We start from the raw sequence: 10,445 nt of genomic DNA, 5'->3' as shown, positions 1-10,445 counted from the left end.
GGAAATCTGTCATCAGCATCACCTGCACTACTGTCTGTACTATTTGCATCCGTTTTTTTCAATCTGTTGTTATTTCTGCGCGTGCTCAGGTGTGAGCAACCAGGAATTAGCCAGAGAGAAAAAAAACTGACACAAACGGACAATAAAGGATACAAAAGGATGATACTTTTCCTTCATTTATTTAATTTTTGTAAATATTCCATTAAAATAACAGACAAATGGCATCCTTTTGCATCAGCATGCTGGAAGTGGTAGTTTAGCAACAGCTGGAGGTCCACAGTTTGGCAACCACTGCTCTATGACCAAGATTTATTAAACTCTTACGATATCCTTGCTTGGAAAATAGGTCACAGCCATCCAGTAGCACATTCTACAACCACTGCCTGCTGGGAAATGCAGCACCATAACTGCTGGTCATGCCTTTATGAGAGGAACACGGTGAGGGGCGCTACGTATGAATGACGTAACAGTCACCATCGAACGTGAGGAAGATGCAGCCATCTGGTAAACGGGCGTGGTGAATGCAGTGGGCGTGGCTTACACGGACCTCGAGGTCCAGTCGAGTGACACCTGAATCAACCAGTAACGCTCAGCAACAAAGGCGGGCGCTGAAGGGGTGGGCGTGGCTTGTGCAGTGTTGTGGTAGTGGATTGAGAAGAACGTGTGGTGCCGTGTTGTGGGCGGGGTTTTGGAAGAGTGAGGGTGTGGTTTAGGCTGCACTCAGTAGTAGCGCCCGCTCGTTTTCGTGTGGGAATCTGGAGAGGACGGTACGTCTGCTCACGGCGGGTGACTGACGGACTGAGGGACCCGCTGCACTTCTCCTCATACAGTAAGTACACGTATTCTGTACAGAGGCGGTTGTGTGAACCCGAGCCTGGAAACTCTTCTCACCCGGATGCTGTGACTGGGGAGGAAGGGGGTGAATGGAGTTCAGATGTGTAGCCCGGGGTGGCGTGTCCATACGGTGCCGGATAGTGTACACCCCGGGGGTCTATGGCTGCTGGAGGATGCTCATTGGTCTGTCGCTTCTCTCAGACATCACCTATTTCTGACCGCTATCATTTCTAGTTCTTGGAAATCTGGTTTAATCTGCCCTGCCCCTTTAAATAAACATATAAATCTCTAAACGACAATACAAGTGTGCTGCCCGCCTGTCCTTGCTCCTCATCCCCCCCCCCCCCTATACATGTGACATCAGATGTCATTGTAGAAGAGATGGTACTAGCCCTCTTATGACCCTACCTGGATGCCAGGATGTTACTTAGCTCTGCCCCTTTAGCAATGCCAGGGCACAATTATAAGTCTAAGACAGGGTTTTCCAACCAGGGTGCTTCCAGCTGTTGCAAAACTACAACTCCCAGCATGCCCGGACAGCCTTCGGCTGTCCGGGCATGCTGGAAGTTGTAGTTTTGTAACAGTTGAAGGCACCCTGGTTGGAAAACACTGGTCTAAGGTGTCCGATTTCCCTCCACATCTGTCAGTGATGGCGCCATGATGGATCATTGATGGACCACAGACTGCGACTGTACAGGGACATTGCTGCGTGTTAAACCCACCAACCTGACAGCCACAACAATTGTAGATGCACATGCGGCACTTGTGGAAAAGTTTCTAACCAGTTTAGGGTCTGTTCACATTTTGGTTGCAGATACTCTTACTAGCTTTGATGGATCTATTTCCATATGGATCCCAATAAATCTTGGCAGATCCCATTTACATAGATCTGTGGATGCAGATGACACTAGTTTTATACAGATCCCATCCACGGTAAGGATCTTTGAGTTAGGGCTGGGTGGTACACTGGTGGATACCGAATACCGAAATTTTTGTCCTGCACAATATGAATTTTTGCCCATACTGCAATACCGGTTTGGCCCCTCCCCCCCCTCGGGAATGAATGAATTATCATTCCAGCGCTGCGCTGTCCCCACATTGGGGAACTAATCATATGTGACCTGTGTGCGCTGTTCTTCTCTCCCCCCACCCCAAATTAATCATCAGCCCAGCACTGCGCTGTCCCCATTGGGGTACTACTCACATATGTCACCCACAAGCGCTGCCCTCCTCGTCCTCCTGTTTGTTGCGGGACGCCTGCGCTGGATGGAACTCTGTACTGTAAAGCTGTATCCCTATGCGGCCGTCAGCCTATCACTGGTCGCAGCGATGTTCCGCCTTGTCCGGTGATAGGTTGAGCACACTGTCATGTAAGAATCCGGCATCTTACATGACAGTGGGCTCAACCTATCACCAGCCGAGGCGGAACATCGCTGCGACCAGTGATAGGCTGACGGCCGCATAGGGATACAGCTTTACAGTACAGAGTTCCAGCCAGCGCAGGCGTCCCGCAACAAACAGAAGGATGAGGAGGGCAGCGATTGCGGGTGACATATGTGAGTAGTACCCCAATGGGGCAGCGCAGTGCTGGGCTGATGATTAATTTGGGGTGGGGGAAGCAGAACAGCACTTGCAGGTCACATGATTTAAGAGGGAGGGGAGGGAATAGAAATACCGTTATATACCGTGGAATCGCCATAAGTTACAAAAATACTGTGATACACACATTTGGTCATACCGCCCAGCCCTACGTTGAGTCCTCAGCATCTTACGGTTTGCAGTAGATTTTTTTTTCCCCCTTTGATTTGAACAGGTAATTGATTTGATTATCTGCAATCCAGTAGTCGTGGATGAGGCTGGATTGGCAGCGTGTTTTATCAGGACGTCATAGGTATTGGGTGGGCAACCTGTCAAAATAGTATCCCAGTGTATACCATTGTGTAGTGGCAAACATCCTTTGGGTTTGATGTGCCGAACATGGTCAACTGGTGACTGAGTTAGTCCATTTCCTGCATTTACACGTTTATCTTGCAGAATAAAATAGCCCGATCGTTGTCACTTTTGAATTCCACAAAAGTAACTTGTACATGCAGGAAATGGGCCATTCATAGTCAATAGGTGACCAACTTTGGCCCATTAAAGACAATGGGCCTGCTGTCATTAAGCCGCACTATATGTCGCCATCCCTTTTTGACAGGTTGGCAACAGATACCCCCAATGTACTGGGTAAACTGTCAGCAAACAGGTTTAAATAAGGCATTTTGTTATTGGACTACGCGTTTCGAGAATCTAAACCTTCTCTTCTGCATTCACTGCTTATATGAAAAGGATAATGCCACCAGTAGCATCTTTCTCAGTTCTATTTCTTTATTTTTTAATATATTTTGCAGTGACCACTTAAAGTGGTACTCTGGCGAAATACTTCTTATCCCCGCGATCTCTGGCGTGGCATCTCGGAGTGAACTCCTCTCCGTGCCGGATGACTGGCGACTGCAGCCGCCACACCTCCTCCATTCATGTCTATGAGTGGAGGCGTGATAGCTATGTACTAGCTGTCGTGCCCCCTCCCATAGACATGAATGGAGGGGGCGTGACATCAGGAACATGGGAGCTCCAAGCTTCCGTGTCCCGGCAGAGGGACCCTCTCAATCAGACATCTTATCCCCCATTCTTTGGATAGGAGATAGATGTTTTTCGCCGGAGTACCACTTTAAAGGTAAACAACAGAAATGCAACCTAATGGTTGTCCTATTGAAAGCACTACCACCATTTACAACTTTCTTTAAGTGAGAAAAAAATGAAACTATTCTAAGTAAGGTGCTGTCTGTACCAAAACCATCTGGCAATATGGGTGTAGACACTGTAGATAAATAAGCAATTTTAGATTGTCTAAAAAAATCCATCATTTGCATATCGTCCACTCTAAATGAAAACCTAGCCACGCATTCCAGCTGACACTCATGGCTACTTATGTGCCTTATATGTTCAGAAATGCAGATCTGCCATTTGTATGTTTCCCTGCACTTGACTTTAGCTCCGGGCATTATTTATTTGGTTTTACCCACCGCCACATACTCGGCCATATACCAACCAAGCAGCAACAGCCTGATGTTACCAGGGGGGGCAAGGACCATTGTTACTGGCCCTCCCAGCCTAAATCACACCAACCTGTTACCGCCAAGGCGCAGAATTTTTGGCGCCTCGGGCCTGTTGGTACCTGCACCCCTGTGGCGGTGGGTACTGGGGTAATAATTGGGCACTACTAAGCCTTAAAATTCAATTAAAAAAAAACACGACATATTGGAAAAATGATTTTGTTTTAAAAAACACTCCCTCGTTAGCCATTTTAATAAAAGTTGATCGCAACTAAAATCTAGTTGATCGCCGTAATTAACCTAATCTGCCGCAATCATTTGCATACACGGATCTGAAACGAGAAGAAAAAAGAAACACAAAAAAATGGGTTAGGACATTTTTGGCACTCTCTGCTGGGGAGAGTGCCCAAAATGCAGTGTCTTCCCAAACAGAGAGCCTCCAATTGTTTTAATACTACAACTCCCAGCATGCTTGGAGTTGTAGTTTGGCAACAGCTGGAGGCTCCCTATCTGGGAAGACACTGACAGAAGGGTCTATTCACATTATACAAAATGTACAATGTGAACAGAGCCTCATACTTGCCACCCTGCCTCCCGTCTGTAGTTCTGACCCTAATAGCATCATCACTAGGGGCGGAGCTACATGGACAAGGAGCGAGGGAGGTAAGGGGATCTCCTCTTCTGTAAATACTAAATACAGGGATCTATAGATAGCTGTATATTCTGTATACTGCCCAAAGAGGCTATAGGAGCAGGGAGTCCTGTTAGTCTGATGTGAAGAATTAAACAGGAAAAAAAACTTTTTTGCGGGCGCTGTTTTTGGTTCCAGTAATTTCAAGCCAGATGTTGGAGTATGATTGAAGTGCTATATAGCACTGTTTATTAAAAAACATAAATGAAAGACCAATGACGCCTTTTGGAGGTGCAGTCCTACTTCCTCAGACTGGCAATCTGAGGAGAGGACTGTACCTCCGAAACGTGTCATTGGTCTTTCATTTATGTTTTAATAAACCTAGTGCAATATAGCACTTCAATCATACTCCATACTTCATGTCCTGTATGGGAGAAGTTTCCTTCCCATTTTACCATTGGGCTCAGCAGTTTTCTTCCGCAAGATCATTGGTACCCCTTTGGGGCGACATGCACATTACTTCTGTGACCAGGTGAGCGGCCATCTTGAAGAGCCGACCTTGTCTTGTCCTTGTTGGGGACACTGGTACTTTGGGTATTACACAACGCGTTTTCTTCCTTTTTTTTTTTTTTCTTCCTATTCTTTTTCCTACTAGGCTGTCAGTCTGGTGACAGGATTCCTAACTCCTGTGTAGTATACACGGGTACACTATGCACCCCTGTATACTATACGTCCTGGAGAGGTAAGTAGTGATGCCATACATCACTCCTCATCTCCTTACACTCTGTGGACCGGGCGATCAGCATCTGACCCACAGAGTGATACCCTGAAGACAGTGAGAAGACTGCCTCGGGGGGAAAATTTGGCTGTTTCCACACACCAGGAAAAACTCCAGAAAAACTGCCCAAAAAAAGTGTTTCATGGCATTTTTACTGATGGGGGGGGGGGGGGGGGGAAACCTCAGTGGAATCCTAGCCTGTTTTTGCGCTGCGGTTGTGGTCTTATAAGTAACTGGGGTGGGGGGTTATGGGGGGGGGGGGGGAGCGAGGCGCTGTGACCGTTACATTACAAGATTGTTTTCAGCACAGGGTGCCTCTGGTTGTTTCACCACTACAACTCCCAGCAAGCTGGGAGTTGTAGTGGTGAAACAGCTGGAGGCACCCTGTATAGGTGAACTAAGGGCGGAAGTCGGTCCCACCAGAAGGCATCAGTGATGTCACGCCTTCTGGGGAAGTCTGCCTGGTAGTGAGCACACTACCAGGCAGACAAAGTTATTTCTAAGATTAGTGGTTAGGGATAGGTGGGCAATAGGCAGGGACAGAAAAAAAAATAGGATGGTGGAAGCTACTCTTTAACTATCATATCTTTTTGACATATAAGTAATTTGTGTACCTGATATTATTGAATGGGGTGTTGTACACAGATGAGCAGGTAGTGCACCAAGGGCCTGGGAATGTCCCCAATGATCAAAGCTTTATTTATTTTTGTATATTTGAATTTTGTTGGCATAACTTTTCAGGAATAGTACAAGTAAGTGCGGGTTATGCTGGTTAGGGATCGACCGATTATCGGTTTGGCCAATATTATCGTCCGATAATCACTATTTTGGGCAATATCGGTATCGGCAATTACCTTGCCGATAATGCCCTGCATCGCCCACCACACTGCACCCCCCAACACACCGCCGCCCCATTGCCTCCCCCATCCCCGATTTAATAATTACCTGTTCCCGGGGTCCGTGCTACTTGTGGCTCCTGTGGTGTCCTGCGCTGTCCTGTGTTACGCTGTGCATTGCGCAGTGACGGGTGACGTCCTCAATGCGACGTCACCGTCAGTGCGCACAGTGAAAGCTCAGGACGGGAGCCAGAAGAAGCGCGGACCCCGGGAACAGGCAATTATAAAACCGGGGATGGGGCAGCGGCAGTGGTTAAACTCAGGGGGAGAGAAGCGGGCGGCGGCGGTTTCTGGGCGGGGGGGGGATCAGCGGCGGTGGTAGCGAGGACCCTGGGAACAGGTAATTATAAAACTGGGGATGGGAGAGGCAATGGGGCAGCGGCAGTGGTTAAACTCAGGACGGGCAGGGGGAGAGAAGCGAGTGGCGGCGGCGGTCTCTGGCCCTGAAAAAGCCACTGCAGTTCATTGATTTAAAGCCCCCGCTTTAAAAATCCCCTCCCCTAAAAAAAACATTTGGGGATTTGCCGTACATTTTATGGTAAAATGAGAGGTTTCATTACATAGTACAATTGGTCACGCAAAAAACAAGCCCTTATATGGGTCTGTAGATGGAAATATAAAAGTTATGGATTTTAGAAGGCGAGAAAAAAAGGAAAACTCAAAAATAAAAGTGGCTTGGTCCTTAAAGGGGTAGTTCAGTGGTGAAAAACTTAGCCCCTATCCTAAGGATAGGGGATAAGTTTGAGATCGTGGGGGGTCCGACCGCTGGGGGCCAGGCTCTCCAGCCAGATAGCGGGTGTCGACCACCGCACGAAACGGCAGCAGACACGCCCCCTCAATACATCGCAGAGCCGGAGATTGCCGAAGGCAGCGCTCCGGCTCTGCCATAAGAGTTGTATTGAGGGGGCGTGTCAGCCGCCGCTTTCGGTGGTCAACACGCCCCCTTCGCGCGGACTGTCAGGGCCCCGTACAGGAGATTGCGGGGAGCCCCAGCTGTCGGCCCCCCGCGATCTGCAACTTATCCCCTATCCTTAGGATAGGGGATAAGTTGTTGACCACTTGTTCATCACTGTACTTTCCTTTAAGGTGTAAAGCTATGTTCACACTGAGGAATTTTCGTCTAGAATTCTGCCAAAATTTAAAGCCCATTATGTTTAATAGAATTTAGCTGTACCAATCACACAGCAGAATTCACAAGGCAGACATTCCACCATGGAAATTCTGCATTCCACAAAATTTGAAGACTTTTCTTTAAAGATTGCAGAATTGCAGGCAGAACAGGACATCTGCAGCGTTATACAACTTATCCCTGATCCACAGGATTGGGGGTAAGTGTTTGATCGTGGGGTTCCGCCCCCTGAGACCCCCCGCGATCTCCTGAACGGGGCCCCCGCATTAGCGCTCAGTGAGAGCGCTAATGCGCATAGCGTCCACCTAGAGAGGTCAACGGTTACGCCCCCTCCCCGCCCACTTCCCATAGAGTTCTATGGGAGAGGCGGGAGGCACAAACGCTGCCTCCCTGCTTCTCCCATAGAACTACATGAAGTAGGTGTGTCGGCCGTGACCTCATGCTGTGGCCGGCACGCCTCCTGCATGGGAGAGCCGTGGCCCCGTGTAGGAGATTGCGGCGGGTATCAGCGTTCGGACCCCCCGCGATCAAACACATCCTCTATCCTATGTTGGTTTTGGCTGCAGATGGCCTTTAAGGGGTAGTCCAGTACAAACTTTTAGTTTTCATATGAACTGGCTCCAGAAAGTTAAACAGATTTGTAAATTACTTCTATTAAAAAAATCTTAATCCTTTCATTACTTATCAGCTGCTGAAGTTGAGTTGTTCTTTTCTGTCTGACAACAGTTCTCTCTGCTGACACCTGTCTGTGTCAGAAACTGTCCAGAGTAGGAACAAATCCCCATAGCAAACCTGATCTGGACAGTTCCTGAGACAGAGGTGTCAGCAAAGAGCACTGCGGTCAGACAAAAAGAACAACTCAACTTCAGCAGCTAAGTATTGGAAGGATGAAGATTTTTTAATAGAAGTAATTTCCAAATCTGTTTAACTTTCTGGAGCCAGTTGATATGACATTTTTTTATTTTTATTTTTTATTGGAATACCCCTTTTAATGGGGCTTGGGTTTTAGCAGAATTCTGTGTTTAGATAACTTTGTGCGGAATTGCGTGTGAACATAGCCTCAGTGTGGGGCCATATATAATAACTCTGAGAAATGGTTTTGCTCTGTTAGCTGAGGTAATGGAGCATAGACCAGGAAGAGGTCTCTTCTCTGCTTTTGGTCTATGACAGCGCTTCATGAGTGATGTACAGGATGCTGTTCTTCCACATCCTTTTACTCTTGTCTCACCTACTACTTTAAGAGCGTTCCCACCAGCTCTCTTTGTACAAATCAAAATAAAAAAAAATCATGTTTTTCTTTTACTTGCATTTTATTTAAAGGGGTACTACGGTGGAAAACTATTTTTTTTAAATCAACTGGTGTCAGAAAGTTAAACAGATTTGTAAATTACATATATATATATATATGTGTGTGTTTATATATATATATATATATATATATATATATATATATATATATATATATATATATATATATATATATATATATAAAAAAAAAATAATCATTACCCTTCCATTACTTTTTAGCAGCTGTATGTTAGAGGAAATTCTTTTCTTTTTGAATTTATTTTCTGTTTTTTTCCACAGTGCTCTCTGCTGACACCTTTTGTCAGGAACTGTCCAGAGCAGCATAGGTTTGCTATGGGGATTTTCTCCTACTCTGGACAGTTCCTGACACTGGCATCAGGTGTCAGCAGAGAGCACTGTGGACAAGACAAAAAAGAAATTCAAAAAGAGAATTTCCTCCTTAGCATACAGCTGCTAAAAAGTACTGGAAGGGTAAAGATTTTTTAATAGAAGTCATTTACAAATCTGTAGAACTTTCTGGCACCAGTTGATTTAAAAAATAAATAAATGTGTTCCATCGGAGTACCCCTTCAAGGACACAGGAATTCCTTTTTTGCATTTTCGTTTTTTCCTCCTTGCCTTGTAAGAAGAATAACTCTTATATTTCAATCTAAAAACTCTTATTTGTAATGACACCTTTCATTATACCATAAAATATTATTTGTGGACAGAAATTGGGAAGAAAACTACAATTTAGCAATTTATAGGGGTTTAGTTTTTTATGTAGTGCACTTCACTGTATATACAGTATGCAATACCCATATTTAAATGTTTTTCTTTTGTTGTACTGCTTTAAAAAAATTAAAAAAAACAAAAAAAACCTTTTTGAACAAAATGAATGTTTAACCCGTTAAGGACCACGGGTGTTTCCTGTTTTTTCACTTTTGTTTTTTCCTCATCACCTTCTAAATATCATATCTCTTTCAATTTTGCACCTACAGACTCCTCTGAAGGCTTATTTTTGGCACCACGAATTGTTCTTTGTAATGGCATCAATCATTTAATCACAAAATTTACAGCGAACCTAGAAAAAAATATTTGTGGGGCAAAATTGGGGAAAAAAACGCCATTTTGTAACTGTTTGGGGATTCCGATTCTATGCAGTACACTTTTCGGTAGAAATGACACCATATATTTATTCTGTAGGTCCATACTGTATACAAGGTGACCCAAAAATACACAATTTTGGACTTTTGGAACTTTTTTACGTGTACGCCATTGACCGTGCGGTTTAATATTATATTTTTATAGTTCGGACATTTACGCACGTGGCGATACCACATATGTTTATTTTTGTTTACATTTTTTTTTAATGGGAAAAGGGGGGTGATTAAAACTTTTATTCAGGAAGGGGTTAAATCACATTACTCCCTTTAAAAAAAAATATATATATATTTTTTTCTTAACAATTTTTACACTTTTTTTAAATTTTTTAATCCCCCATAGGGAACTATTGCTTGCAATACTTTGTTTGCATACACTGAACAATGCTATGCCATAGCATAGCATTGATCAGTGTAATCTGCGCTTGATTGCTCAAGCCTGGATCTCGGGCTTGGAGTAAACGCCGATCGGACAGCGTGGAGAACGGTAAGGCACCTCCAGCTGTTCTCTCAGCTGTTTGGGACACCGCGATTACACCGTGGCGTTCACGAACAGCTCCGCTGAGCTAACCGGTAGTGATTTATCCCGGTTTAGACGCCGCGATCAACTTTGATCGCAGCATCTAAAGGGT

At 45.2% G+C, this 10,445-nt stretch overlaps 1 long non-coding RNA gene across 1 annotated transcript in view; it reads left to right on the top strand.

Moving 5' to 3' along the window:
• The first annotated feature begins 553 nt into the window (after positions 1–553).
• Positions 554–10,445, top strand: part of LOC130362305 (uncharacterized) — a 57,007-nt gene continuing 47,115 nt past the window's right edge. Inside the window, exon 1 of the long non-coding RNA XR_008891349.1 lies at positions 554–829. This is a non-coding gene — a long non-coding RNA (uncharacterized LOC130362305). The remainder of the gene's footprint in view (positions 830–10,445) is intronic.

Source organism: Hyla sarda, chromosome 3, assembly GCF_029499605.1.
Source record: "Hyla sarda isolate aHylSar1 chromosome 3, aHylSar1.hap1, whole genome shotgun sequence".
In the NCBI taxonomy this organism is placed as follows: domain Eukaryota; kingdom Metazoa; phylum Chordata; class Amphibia; order Anura; family Hylidae; genus Hyla; species Hyla sarda.
The sequence above is the reverse complement of the archived record's forward strand: the minus strand, read 5'-3'. Positions and strand labels throughout refer to the sequence as shown.